At 38.6% G+C, this 15,756-nt stretch overlaps 1 long non-coding RNA gene across 1 annotated transcript in view; it reads right to left on the bottom strand.

Annotated features, from left to right (window-relative positions):
* LOC145713663 (uncharacterized) overlaps positions 1-10,634 on the bottom strand; it is a 57,404-nt gene extending 46,770 nt beyond the window's left edge. The window contains exons 1-2 of the long non-coding RNA XR_014136669.1: positions 10,360-10,634; positions 5,923-6,063 (exon numbers count right to left, since the gene is read on the bottom strand). This is a non-coding gene — a long non-coding RNA (uncharacterized LOC145713663). The remainder of the gene's footprint in view (positions 1-5,922; positions 6,064-10,359) is intronic.
* Between the last annotated feature and the right edge of the window lie 5,122 nt (positions 10,635-15,756).

Raw genomic sequence — 15,756 nt, forward strand, 5'->3', positions numbered from 1 at the left:
GAGGAGATATGGGCAGGGGGATGGGCTAAATGGGTGAGGGGTATTAAGTAGGGCACTTGTGATGAGCACTATGTCTTATATGTAAGTGTTGAATCACTAAACTATACTCCTGAAACTAATATTATACTATATGTTAACCAACTAGAATTTAAAATGAAACTTGAAACATTAAAAAAAAGATGCTCCACATCATATGTCACCAAAGAAATGCAAATTAAAACAAGAAACCACTACACACCTATTAGAATGACCAAAATCCAGAACACTGACAACACCAAATGATGTCATGAATGTAGCACATAAGAATTCTCATTCATTGGTAATGGGAATACAAAATAGTACAGTCACTTTTGTAGACAGTTTGGCAGTTTCTTACAAAACTAAACATCCTCTTACCATGTGATCCAACAATCATGCTCCCCACTGTGTACTCAAAGGAGTTGAAAAGTTTTGTACTCACAAAAACCTGCACACAAATGTTTACAGCAGCTTTATTCATAATGGCCAAAACCTGAAATAATCCAAGATGTCCTTACAAAATAATGGATAAATAAACTGTGGTACATAAAGACAATGGAATATTTTCAGTGATAACAAGCAATGAAGAATCAAGGCATGAAGACACGGAAGAACCTTAAATACATGTTATTAGGTGTAAGAAGCGAATCTGAAAAAGCTACACACTATATGATTCCAACCATATGACATTTTGAAATAGGCAAAACTATGGTGACAGTAAAAGATCAGTGGTTGCCAGGGATTAGAGTGGGAAAAGCGATGAATTCATGAAACACAGAGGATTTTTAGGGCAGTGAAAGTACAGAGTACTTTCTGTATAGATACAGATAGATACATATCATTATACATTTTCCAAACCCATAAAAGGCACAACACCAAGAATGAACCATAAAGTAAACTGTGGACTTTGGGTGATAATGATGTGTTAAAATAGCTTCACCAATGATAACAAATGTACTACTTTGATAATGGGAGAGGCTATGTATGTGCAGGGCAAGGCATATATGGGAAATCTCTATACTTTCCACTCAGTTTTACTATGTGCCTAAAACTGCTCTATAAAATAACATCTATTTTAAAATAATATCTTAAAATATATATAATAAGTATTTACAGGCTGCATGCATTAAAAAGGTCAAGAAACAATGGCTAACCAAGTGGCAATGAGCACCTCTAGTACCCTGATTGAACCCTCTAAAATCATTTCCCACTAAAAGGAACCAGGCTTCCTTGGAAAAATGGCTGATTCCAGGTCTGCGGTAGGAGTTGTATCAGATGAATTATGCCAAACTATATTACCAGAAAGCATGTTAAATAAGTCTCAGAAGCCAGTGGTATCTGGGTGGCTCAGTCAGTTAAATGTCTAACTCTTAATTTTGGCTCAGGTCATGATCTCACAGTCATGAGATTAAGCTGTGAGATTGGAGTTGTATGCTGAACATGGAGACTGCTTGAGATTCTCTCTCTCCCTCTGTGCCTTTCCCCGGCTCGTGCACTCTCTCTCTCTCAAAAATAAAAAAAAAAAAAAGAAAAAAAGAAGAAAGGAAAAGACTCAAAAGTCAATCTGAAGGAACTTCCACTGGCCAAACATAGAACATTTTGAAGATCAAAATGATTCATGACCATAATGGATTAAAACATATCAAATATAAAGATCTATGAGTTCATGATGACACTGTAACCAAAATGCAAAACAAAATAAAATGAACTCACTGCTCACCTTTGGAGGATTCTAGTGAAACAAATCATTATTTTGAAAAGTGGAAATAGGTGCACCTGGGTGGCTCAGTTGGTTGAGCGTCTGACTTTGGCTCAAGTCATGTTCTCACTGTCCCTGAGTTCGAGCTTCACATCGGGCTCTATGCTGACAGCTCAGAGCCTGGAGCTTGCTTTGTATTCTGTGTCTCCCTCTCTCTCTTCCCCTGCCCCATTCATGCTCTGTCTCTCTCTCTCTGTCAAAAATAAATAAACATTAAAAATAATAAAAAAAAGAAAAGTGGAAATACTGCAAAAGAATTATACAGTCATCCTTCTCTTCGTGTGCAAACCAAGCTCAGCACAACCTAAAAGTGAATTAGGTTAGGGTTTTTTTCAATAAAATAATTTTAGCTAATGAATGCAGGAGAAATCAGAATTAGAACACTATTTTGTAGTCTTTAATGAAATGCAGACCCAGGCAACAATCTTCAAAAATTGTATAAACCATAAGGTGAAAAGCACATGGGTAATTTTATACTCAATGGATTAGGTTAAGAATACTCAAATTAAGTGATCAATCTTAGTGTCACAACAGGAGACAACTAGACAAAATCAGCTTCATGGTGTAATACTATAGAACTAAACAACACCACATCTAAGGTACTCTTGCAAAAAACCTGAATCTTAACAAGCCTCTAAACCTAATTATCAACTTAAAGTCAATAGAAAAGAGGCACCTGGATGGCTCAGTCGGTTAGGCATCCAACTCTTGATTTTGGCTTGGGTCATAATCTTAGGGTCGTGAGATTGAGCCCAACATTGAATTATGAGCTGGGTGTGGAGTCTGTTTTAGATTCTCTCTCTCCCTCTCCCTCTGCCCCTCTGTTGCTTGTGCTCTCTAAAAAAATAATAAATAAATAAACAAATGAGTAAGTAAGTAAGTAAATAAATAAAGGCATAAATAAATAAAGGCAATGGGAGGAGCCGGAGGAATATAACAAATAACACAATAAGGATATAATTAGCAAAACCCAAAATTTAAACTCCACAGGACAAATGATCCAGTTTTTTCAGCAAATAAATTAGAAGGTTAAGAAAATGGACCTTCTTTATATTAAAAAAATTAAATATTTTAGAGACAGTTAAAGAAAAATTAAAACAGAGAAATTAAAGTTAAAATCAAAATGACATACCACTACATGCCCACCAGAATAACAAAATGAAAAAGGTGGAATATACCAAGTATTGTCGAAAATTTGGAAAAAGTGGAACTCTCACATACTGCTGGTAGGAACATAGACTGGAACAACCACTTGAAAAACTGCTTGGCACTGTCTGATGTACTCAACATATGCATACTCTATGACTAGAAGTGCCACTCTTTGGTATATGTCCAAGAGAAATGAAAATATATATCCATCAAAAAATATGCAGAAGAACATTCATAGTACCATTACTCAAAATAAGTCAAAAATATAAAAATATGTAAATTCCCAAAACAGATACATATATTGTAAAATACCCACATAATGTACTACTTGCTATACAACCAATGAAAATTAACAATCTAAAACTATGGATAATGATAATGTAAATATACTTTATGTTGACTGAAAGAAGCCAGACACAGAAAAGTACATGCTGCATGCATGATTCCAGGAATTTTTCTTCTAACCTCCCAATAGAGATTAGGGAAGGAGAGGATAATCAATACTCTATTTCTTTTTATTTGAAGAGACTCAGTGTCTTTGTATATTATTTGCAGGTTAACTTTAAAGAGAACATATCCTGTGAGCTCTTAAAGCGATTCACTACATATAAGAACAAGGCTAGTGCTATATTTGATGTACAGAAAACTGAGTACCAGTCAAGAGACATACTTGGATCCATAGGCGAACCTAACCCACTAACTCTAGGTGACCCTGGGTAAAATACCACACCTCCTCTGGCCTCACCTATCAAGAGTGGTCACATCAGCCCTGCCTCCCATCCAACAAAGCCTAGAACACAGAGCAATGTGATTCCCATCTGAAAAGCACTTTGGGTTCATAAGAGGAAAAAAAAAATACCATGAAAGTCCAAGGAATTATTTTAACAGAATTTGTCTAATTCATAGTAATTTTCATGATTATTCTCTTTTTTATAATTATCACCCTTGACGAAGATTCTCTCCTGGACAAAACTCTAGGCATACTCCTCTTAGCACTCTTCTTGACTACACCTCAACCCTGGACAATTAAGTCTTGATCTAAACACTACCATAGTTTCTTTTTTTTTTTTTTTTAATTTTTTAACGTTTATTTATTTTTGAGACAGAGAGAGAGAGAGAGCATGAACAGGGGAGGGTCAGAGAAAGAGGGAGACACAGAATCTGAAACAGGCTCCAGGCTCTGAGCAGTCAGCACAGAGCCCGATGCGGGGCTTGAACTCACGGACCGCGAGATCATGACCTGAGCCGAAGTCGGACGCTTAACCGACTGAGCCACCCAGGCGCCCCAAAACACTACCATAGTTTCTAACAGCTGAAGGCTGCATCTCTAAGACGAGCCTAAACCTCCTTAAAGTGATCGCCTGAGAAAACTCAAGGCTTCCAGAACAATTTACTGTTTGTTCCAGCTAGCACCTGAAGATAGGGCCCCTGCCTCCAGCCTCTGTGGGAGAATAGAAATCTAACTTGAATAAAGGCCAGTTAACAAACTCAGATGAGTTTCACCTGGATGAAACCCACTTCATTATTTTTGTAATTTTTCACTTCCTTGAATCTACTTAACTCCTACTCACTCCTCTCCCTATTCCCTCATGTTCCCTTTAAACTTCTCAGTCACCTCTAGACAAATTGAAGTTGAGATGAGTTCATACTGGACTCTTCCCTGTCGCAAAAGTATATTGCTGATTAAAATCTGTCCTTACCACTTTAACCAGGGTCTAGCTTTGTTCATCATTGACACATTTTTTTGTCTATAATTACTACTTTTTCGTTTTTCTTAAATAAATACCATTTGGTACACTGCAAACGCCTACTGAAACATAGTTTCCACCCAAAGAGATACAGATCGTCCTGACCTAACATCACCCATAGTAGGCTGACATAGTGCAACAAATGTCTTTTTCTTCCTACCTAAGGTTACTGGTTAGGAATGTGGCTTCTGGAGACAGACCAGGTCCAAATCCTAGTTCTGTATGAGTCTGAATTCTTTTGCTTCACCTTACAGTCACTCGATTGCCTCATGTAGAAAATTGGGGTTGTGTGTTACTATAGAAGACACAGCAGTTTTAAATAAACATTGCTTTGAATTTTGGTCTTTACAAGAGTAAATAGTCCACAATCCTATTATTTAAAAAATTCTGCAAAGACTTTGGGATACCTAGCTCTCTGTGATTTTAAGAGATTAAAAAACCTGTGCCTCAGTTTCCTCTTCTATAAAATGGAAAATAAAATCACCCTTATGTCATGGGTTATTGTTTTGAGAATTGAGTTAATACACTATTAGAACACTGCTGGGTGCACAGTAACATCTCAAAAATGCTAGCTACTTTAAATAAATACTTACAATATGATATTTATATAGTTTTATAGTCTGCATGTGTGTTTAATAAAGTGTAATAGTTTTACAACTAAATCCTATTCATTAAATGATCCATTTTGTAAATCGCTTTTACCATAACCACTTTTGCTTACCTAATTATCATGAGAATGTCTCAAAAGTGCATGGAACAACCGATCTCAGGAAACAGCACCACCATGTCTGCACTTGGCTGAACAAAAGCCAAGTGCTCATCCTTCATTCAGACTTATCCTCATGTACCCCCACCCACAGCCACCTCAGGCCCCACCTGTCCTATCACCAACACATCCTGTCCAAGGCTATCCCTTGTCATTTGCACACTGTGGCAGTACTGGGTCAATCCACCCTCATCCCTCCCCTGGACTTCTGCAAGACTACATTTGGAGAAATCTTGACCTAAGCATCTGATGTTTGTGTACCATTAATTTTATGTCTCCCATTCAGAGTTCAATGATATCTGTGATGTCTCTGTTAATGTGATTACTCAAAAGCACACTGGTCCTTCCTTCACACATATGACCACAGATTGCTTTCCCACATGGGATCACACTTAAATTTCATAATACTCCCAGGTGGTTGGGAGAATTGGGTACTGTTATCCTGTTGTATAGACAAGGCTGGTGGAAGCATAGTGACTTACCTAAAGTGTCCCAATGATGGGACCCTGATCTCTTCATTCTTGCTCTAGGAACCAGTCTAGCACACTCTACATCACACTTTGTTCTTCTCTATCGGTTCCTGTTTTCAGGGCTCAGAATTCACATGCCTGTCTGTTGTTCCACTAGAAAGGAAGAGTCAGGGGTTCAGACATCACATGGAATAGAACAGAAAGTGAAAGGAAGGGAAAACACATGAAACACAACAGCAGTGGGTGAGCATGTGCTTGCCTGTCCCCACCCAGTTCACAGGAAGCTGTGCAATGACGCTGTGCCTCTTCCCTACCTCCATCCCACAGCCTCCTCACACACACAGCAGTGACACTGAAGCTCTCACATCATGTGAATGGGGGCTCATCCCTGCTTGCTGTTCCATGTCCAAATATTCTCTCTGGTAGTCCTGCTATCATGTTCATGTCAGAGGTAACATATTGACAGAGTGAAGAAGGCAAAATTGGAATGGAGAATTAGCACCCACTGAGAGCCTACTAGATTCCACACACCGTAGGTTGTTATTTTCAGATTTTTTCTCTTCAATTCCTCAAAATGATGATCTGAGGTGATTTCCTTTCTATAGATTAGAAGATAGCCTCAGGAGACAAAGTAAATATTGAAAGAATTCTAAGCAGTTGTCAAATAGACATAGAAGTCAACTTGAAGGGGCTTCCATTGGCCAATTCTGAGACATTTAAGCATAAAAATAAATAATTGTAGCATCAAATGGTAACTCTTTCTGCAAAATAGAAATCTATTACTCATACTGATATGAATTTTAAAAACATATAAAACAGGGAGAAGAGAAATCTCTACCTTCAGTCAAATTTCAATGAATAACACAGGAAGGAATGAGGAAATCAGAAAAGCAACACTTGACAACCATGTTACTAATAAGCAATTTGGGCTAGAATTATAAAACAATGCTCAATCTGCACCAAATCCCACAGCAGTCACAGAGTCACCATGGTAACCATGCTGGCCAACTAAAGCTGGAGAAAAAACAAACACTGTGACTTACTTCCTATTATATGCTAGGAAGTGAACAGGACTGACACAACCACAGTAAAGTAATTAACCTGAAATATTCTTCACAATAAAGATTCCTGGCAGCTTCAGCAACATACACATACATACAAACATACATACTCATATATGTACATGCTCTCTCCTTCCCCTGTCTCACCATTCAAGTACCCAGAATTCATCAATTCAAGGGACAAAAAGAAAAACCCCACAATTTAACTGGTTCAATTCTAACCACACGTAACTACTTCATTTTAGTGACTGATTTTTCTGGCTATGACCTGTAGAATTGTCTCTGTGACATTTTTCTCCCTAGTTTCAGTACATTGCCAATGATGTCAAAAAGCTGATATAGAAACAGTCAAATGCATGTTATCCATCAGGTAACTTTTTCATCCTAGAGTGGTCTGTGCTTTCAACCAAAAAGATCCTGCAACAGTTATTATTAAATATTTGGCTGCTGACAGCTTAGTGAAAATAAAATAATTGGGAATTATATTTATAAAACAATGTATTTTACAATAACATCAAAAAGTATGAAATAGTTATGGATCATCTGTCCACATATGTGCAAAGCTTGTTCACTGAACACTACACAATATTTCTTAGAAAAATTAAAGACCTAAATGAATGGAGAGACAACTATCTTCACAGCTTGGAAGATTCAGTATTATTTCAATGTTACTTCTCCTTAAATACATCCATATATTCAATGCAATCCAAATAAAAATACTAGAAAATATTTTTAAAGAAATTGGCAGGCCAATTCTGAAGTTTATATGGAAATTCAGAGGATCTAGACCATGAAAAACAACTTTGAAAAAGAATCAAGTTGGAGGATGAACACTCTCAGATTTTAAGACTCATTTAAAACATATAGTAATCAAGCAGTATGGTATTAGAATCAAGGTAGACAAGTAGATTGAAGAAAAAGATTAAAGAGTCCAGAAACAGACCCACACATATATGGACAACTGACTTTTGAAAAGTGGGCAAAAGCAATTTAGTGGAGAAATGGGAGTCTTATCAACAAATGGTACTAGGACAAGTGCATATCATATACACAAATATAAATTGTTACCCATGTATCACGCTATATACAAAAGTCCACTCAAAATGGATCACAGACTTAAGTATATAACCTAAAGCTATCAATCTTTTAGAAGAAACATAGGAAAAAGTCCTTGTGACCTTGGATTAGTTGAAGATTTCATACAGGAGATACCAAAACTATAATCTATAAGTGAACTAATATATAAATTGGTCTTCCTCCAAGTAAAAAACTGCTCTTCCTAAGACACTGTTAAAATAATTAAAAAACAAGGCACTGATTGGCAGAATATACATGCAAATTACATATCTGACAAAGGACCTGTATCTAGAATATAGAAAATCTATAAAGTCAATTAGAAAAAAAAAATGACACTACAATAAAAAAAATGGAGGACAATTTTGAATAGACACTTCATCAAAGATGTAGAAGTGGCAAAAAAAAAAAAAAAACACATGAAAATATGCTTAACTTCATTAGGGAATTGTAAATTAAAACTATAATTTCATACCACTACATCCCCATGAGAATGGTTATAATTAAAAAGATTGACCATACCATTCATTAGCAGGGTTGTAGAGGACACTCCCATACACTGCTGGTGACAAGGGAAAAATGGTACAACCAGTTTGGTAGTTTCTTAACAATGTTAGTCTTACATCTACTATATGATCCAGCCATTGCACTCTTAAGTATTTACTCTGGGGGAAATACTAGAGAAAGAAAGCATATATCCATGCAAAAAGTTATACACAAATGGTCATTGGAGGTTTAATTTAAAAAAAAAAAACAAATTTCAAACAAATTGTAACATATCCATATACTGGGATGCTACTCATCAATTAAAAAATTATAAACTATTTAGTCGCCTGGGTGGCTCAGTCAGTTAAGAGCCTGACTTCAGCTCAGGTCATGATCTCATGGTTCATGAGTTTGAGCCTCCCATCCCAATCCCTCCTTGGGATTCTTTCTCTCTGCCCCTCCCCACCACCTCAAAATAAATAAACTTAAAAAAAGAGAATGAACTATTGATACATGCAAAAAAAAAAAAAAAAGGTAAATCTAAATAAATAGGCTCAGTGAACGAAGCCAGACCAAAACCAAAAAAGCAAAAAACCTTTAGGATTCCATTTAAATAAAATTCTAGGACATGAAAACTAATCTACAGTGAGAGAAGATAAGTGCTTGCCTGGATACATAGTGGGCAGGGGGTGGGGTGGAGGCCAGGTAACAAAGAACTGAAACTGTTATATACTGGGAAAGTAAACATAACTATATTTAAGAGTACCTGGTTATTATAGGATATAAGGCTCAGTATAATAAGTATATAATAATAAAACACAGAAGTATTTTTTAAAATATAAATTCTTATAACTGACATGTTTAATATTTGTAAAATTTCTGGTTTCCTAAAATGTTTCATTATAAAATGGATAAAAACACAGCAGCCAGGGAACTATATTACATTCTCAAATTACTAGGAATACTTTAACCAAATGCATTTTTCAACACACATCTGTGAGAAATATGAGAATCACTGAATAATATTTACCCAGCGAGAACAACTTAGGTAAATTTATTCCAAATGCATGTTAAAGATCACATTCCTTCCTCAAGCTGGATAATTCAGTGCTTTCAGACAAAAGACTTCCCTAAAATGAGCCTCAGGGGCTACTACAAACCATACAGCTACTGAAGGAATGACATTCCATCTGGTAAACCTCTTCTCTCAAGATGAGATCAACGCAGCTTCTCTACTTTTAGGCTAGTTTGTGAACTTCATAGGAGCTATTCTAAAACATGCTTTTGTTCAGATCAATAAAGTCATTGATCCAGGCCTCATATTCCACCAGGAATGCAAGGTTTTGGGCTCTCCTGAGGACTGCTGCCCTTGAAACTGGAGTAGAAACTTCAGCAGCCATCAGGACTCAGATCCTCAAAACCTGCCTTCTTCAGGCACCTGATATGAGCTGGGCCGCTGGTATGAAGAGCTCCACAGGAAAAGACAGATCCAGCTATCACAATCCCTTACTGGTGTAACTATGTGGCCAGGACCAAGCCAGGCACTAGGTTACTGACAATGACATACAACCAGGTGGTGGTCATAGCAACCACATGTTTTAATGGGCTTCTCACCAGAGCCTTTTTTCTCCTCTTTATCTCCTAACAACAAAATTGGAAAGGGATAAGAAATGGCCTGAATTCAGGCAGGCATTTATGACCCCGCAATAACCACAGGGCTATGGGTTTGCTCAGTCCAATTGCTGACTGTTCTCAGCGATCCTGAGTGAAGCATTCTCATCTCCACTGTACAGAGGGGGGAAGCTGGTGCACAGAGAGGTTAAGTTACCTGTCTTAACTTCCCGCATCCTTGTCTTTAGAGGAAAGCAGCTCCAGGACACCCCTGCAGGAACACTTACACTCACTGGAGCTGGGAGGGACCACAATGGCTTTACATACAAGACAGCAGGGGCACCGAGCCCCAAAGCGGGAAAAGCTGGATCTGGATTCCTCTGTCTCCTCACACTCCAAGGCGGTTCAGACCCCTCAGCGGGACCCCACACTCTCAGCTGAGTCCCAAACATCTGAGGTCGAGACCTGCTCTCCAAACTAGGGCTTATTAAAAATTCGTCACGGTCGCCCTATGACGTCAGGTTTCTACGGCAACGCGAAGCATAGGCTTTTAGTCCATACTAAAAATGCCTCCGCAAGACTCACGCACCCCTTGGAATCTCGCTGAACGCAAAATATCTTTGCTCTTCAGGCCACCACAGGAGAAATCATAGTAATTAGAGGCTGTAGACTGAAACTAGGACAGTTGTTGGAACTCGGCCTAGGTTGATGGAACAAAGAATGTCCCTGCTGTGAGGATTTTTGTTTGCTTTAAAGAGACAGTAGGGGAGTATTATCAGTACATTCAGCCCCAGGGAAGTGTCCTAGCATTCTTGAAGATGAGCTAGCACTGAGAGGGTGGACATGTAAAATTCCACACCATGCTAAGCAGTTAACCATCTGAAGTGGAAAACTAAAAGATCATCTATAATCATGTGACTGAATGATCTAGATACATACACGAAATGTCATTTCAGCAATTTGAAATTATTTCAAAGAAGCAGGCCTAGAAAATTATAGTAATTTAGTAGGCAGAAACTTAGTCAATTGAACAGTACATTTGTTTGTACTTGAGGATTCTGATTATTCATTCCTGATAATTTCTTCCATATGGAGCGGCATCAATACGTAACCAAAATACTTCTATCTTCTCTATATACCAGGCCTTCTCCCTTCAAACCCTTGGTGGTAAATTGCTCTTATGAAGCAAATTTTCTGCTCTTCCCTCAGGAGTGGGTCTTACAATTATCCCACAGCTCTTCTCCCCTTTCTGTGACTTGCTAGCTCTCAGCTATTTCTATGGTCTTGATCCAAAATGCTTGAGTTTTTTTTTTTTTCAACGTTTTTTATTTATTTTTGGGACAGAGAGAGACAGAGCATGAACGGGGGAGGGGCAGAGAGAGAGGGAGACACAGAATCGGAAACAGGCTCCCGGCTCCCAGCCATCAGCCCAGAGCCTGAGGCGGGGCTCGAACTCACGGACCTCGAGATCGTGACCTGGCTGAAGTCGGACGCTTAACCGACTGCGCCACCCAGGCGCCCCCAAAATGCTTGAGCTTTTAAGCCCCCACCCACCCACCATACATCCCTGCTCCACATGTGAGCTGTAAAACAACTAAAAATATGAAAAAAAATAATAAGGAGAACAATATATCAACTTTCTTATAAAAGTTGTATTAGAGAAAGGGCTTAGAATCTGCAGGCAAGGCCTTTACTATTAATAAACCCCAGAGTTGGACACAGTTATCCACCCAGCAGTGCTGCATTGACACAATAGCAAAGGCCAAGGGCTGTAATGCTTATCTATCTGCTGTCTTGTCAAAGATCCCTGTCCACATGTATCCAAAAGAAGTTCCCTTTCAATAGACATTTTTATCTCTCAGGATTCTGTGGGTTGACTGGGCTCCACTGGGTATCTTTCTGCTCTATTTGGTATCTCCCACCTGGGGCTGCAGTCATCTGGAAGCTCCACTTAGCTGGAACATCCAACAGAGCTCGCTCAACATGGATGATGATCCATGTGGCATCTGCTGGGGGGTTGGCTGAGGCTATTGACTGTAGCATCTTGGTTCTACCCCACAGAGCCCCCCATATGTAACTTTGCCAAACTAAATTTAACTCGTATAAATTTGAATTTCAGATAAACAGCAAAAACTTTCTAGTGTGAATACATCTTATGCAATATTATTTTGTTTGTCTGAAATTCAAATTCACCTGGGCATCCTGTATGTTTATTTACTAAATCTGACAACTCTAGGGGACAAGCCTGTGAATCTGTAAGTTTAACAACCATCTGAGAAGACTCTTCCAATGGGGAAAGTCTGGAGAACACAAATAGACTAAAAATAGAGATAAAATCGTTAATACCTGGTATTGTGGAATGAAAGGGCAACAGGTATTCACATATACCGTTGGTGCTAAATAGGTGTATCTGTTTTCTGAGACCTGTATTATTATAACTTAATCATTTGGATGGCCTTTGGTAGAAGCCCTACTTCCACTAACAAGGAAATTTCAGGTGAGGGTTTAGAAAAGGATCCCAAAGTTGATTCTGACCTGCATTCAGGTTAACAGGCCCCAGCTAAGGGAGCAATTCAAGGAGCTGTATGAGTTTCCTGCTCTGGGGAGGAAAGACAGCTATAATTTATGGATCAGATGGTTGAGCTGAGCCCAAGTCCAATGTTCTTCACTTAGTGGCTGGATTTAATCCTCATGACAACCCTGGTAGTGAGGTATCACAATCCTCTCTTCATGAATATATGTTAGTACAAAGCACGTGCTCCTGAACACAGACACAGACAGAAAAGAGGTTTCTCCCCACACCCACTGAAAGAGCCAGGGATGGACCCAGGCATTCTGGGCACCATTAGTTGCTGGTGGCAGAGCTTTAGCAAAGGAATCAGGACACATACTGCTGAGGTGATTAATCACTGTTCTTTTTTACCCTCCCTGCAGCAGGGAGACAGGCTTGGTGCTTCTTCCTCTTACCTCAGGGGAGGTTTGTGCCAGGGTGGGAAGTAAAAGATATCTGAAGCCCATGTTTCTTCCATGCTTTGTGAAAAGTTAAACTTGTGGAAAGGATTGGGCTTCTTATACCTAGTAGGGAGAGGAGGGCATCTGAGGACCCAAGGGTGAGAGGATGGAAGATTTTACTTAGGGGTTAGATCAGAGGTCAATACATTCTTCCAAGAGGAACTGGAGTGCTGTTCCATATCAATGCTTGAGATGGCTCCATGGATGGTCCATCAAGGCTGCATCCAGCTATAAGACAGATTTTCCTGTTTCAATTGAAGGCTGGATGGCACAGGGTCTGGACGATTGAAGATACAGAACCAGCTAGGGCAATGCACAGCTCAGCCCTGAGCAGTGTGGATAGATGAGTAATGATGTAGGGGCCTCCCCAACTGCATCAGGAGGATAAATAGCATAAGTGAGACTCCTTTGTCAAAGAGCATGAACATCTAATATTTTTTAGTACTATCTGGCTTAACTTTGAAATCTCTTTACTAATGTGTATCTCAACCCATAACAAGATGAGAACACTCGTCTTTCCAGATCTGTGCAAACAATGAGTTTCATGGCATTTTTAATATTTGCTAATCGGATACCTTGTTAGAATGTTGATGACACTTTTTCTCTATTTCTCTATAAATGGTACATTTCACCTTTCCATTTCTAAATGTTCAGCTTTATGTTAACTTTATGCTTCAGAATATATATTGAAATAATTATTGAGTTTCAAAAGAAAACTTGGTCATTGGCTTTGTATTTATTCTGCACACTGTTTCCATACACTGCTGGGGGAGGACACATTGTTACAACCTCTTTACAGAGACATTTGGCAATATCTATGACACAAGGAGATAAGGTGAGGCACCTGGGTGACTCAGTCAGTTAAGCGTCTGACTCATGATTTCAGCTCAGATCATGATCTCATGGCTCATGATATCAAGCCCCATGTTCAGGGCTGCCGCCTGTTGCAGTGCAGAGCTTGCTTGGGATCCTCTCTCTCCTTCTCTCTTTACCCCTCCCTCACTTTTGCGCTCTCTCTCTCTCTCTCAAAATAAATAAATATTTTTTTTTAAAAAAAGAAAAAGTCATGAGGTCTTGTCAGTTTCTACACTCTTAAGTCTGTACTGCAGAGTCCTGGGCACAAGTGCAAGTATGCTCATAGCAGCATGCCTAAAAATATGACCTGTCCCAAGGTCACTTCATTAGAGAAATCTTAGAAAAACTATTTTCAGAGAGAAAATTTTCAATAAGAAATACATAAATATATTACTTGCATAATGAGAACTAAAAATATATAAAGCAGCCATGTGTTTTGTTTAAGGATGTATTCACATCCCTAGATAGTGGGTCTCTCTAGGGGTAACGCATTCAGAGTAACACGGAGGCATCTACTTTCTGTAATGTTTTACTTCATAACTTTGGTTATATACATGTTTGCCTATTGTAGTATTTACTATACATTTTTTAAAAGTCTGAAATATAACATATTTGACATGAATAAATTCTAAGGGCTTTATTTCTAATTAGCAAGTAACCCATAATCCATTTAGAAATGTAGAAAGTACATCCAAATGCTAGTGTGAATATATTCATAACCTTCAACCCCACCATGCACTATAAAAACTGTTATCATGGTAATGCATTTTCTCTAGTTACCATCTACACCCAAACTTCATGGCTGAAAGCTATACCCATGTATTAGCTCATAAGCCTGTAGGTCAGAAATCTAGCACAGCATGATCGTGTTCTCTCCTCAGGAGTTCACAAGGCTGGAATCAAGGTGTCCATGTAGGTTGGATTGAGGTCTTTGGAGATTCTGGGGCAAATCTGCTTCCAAGATTATTCTTGTTCCTCGTGAGCGTTGGACTACAGTCCCAATTTCCTTGATGGCTGTCAGCTAGGGGTGCTCTCAGATCCTAGAGGTGCTCTCCAATCTTACTCTAATTTCTTGCCACGTGGACTCGTCCATCTTTGACCCAGCAATAGTGAAGTTAATTTTTCTTGTGCCTTGAGTCTCTCATTTCCTCTTCTGTAAACAGTCAAGGAAAATTCTACGATTTTAAATAACTTGTTTGATTAGGTGAGGCCCACGTAGATACTATCCATTTTATCATATAACATAATTACAGAAGTGATATCTCTTCATATTCATTGGTTCCACCTACACTCAAAGGAGGAGAGAATTATCCAAGGATGAAGATCATTGGAGATTGTCTTAGAATTCTGCCTAGCACATGTAGTTTCAGACCAAAAACAAAACAAAACAAAACAAAAAAATCTCTCAACCTTCAACTAATGATATCCACGTTTAAACTGAATTTTCTGACCCAAATCTCAGACCACTGTTATAGAGCATCATTGTGTTAGGGCGGAGGTCAGCACAAGGGGAGTGATTTATCCAAGGTTCTATAGTTGGGGATGTGTCTTTGTCCTGATTCCAGTTTTCCGTCTAGTATCCATGTTATTTTGTTGTGTACTGTCTCTTCTGCCTGAGGATCAATGGGAACTTCCTCCAGTATCAAACTAGATGACAAACTAAAGGGACAGGAAAGCATATGCTTTAACAGGAAATGGTGTAGTGATATTTTTCTCTCTCCCCAACTTCCTCTGGAAACTCATCCCA

Source organism: Panthera onca, chromosome X, assembly GCF_046562875.1.
Source record: "Panthera onca isolate mPanOnc1 chromosome X, mPanOnc1 haplotype 2, whole genome shotgun sequence".
Lineage (NCBI taxonomy): Eukaryota > Metazoa > Chordata > Mammalia > Carnivora > Felidae > Panthera > Panthera onca.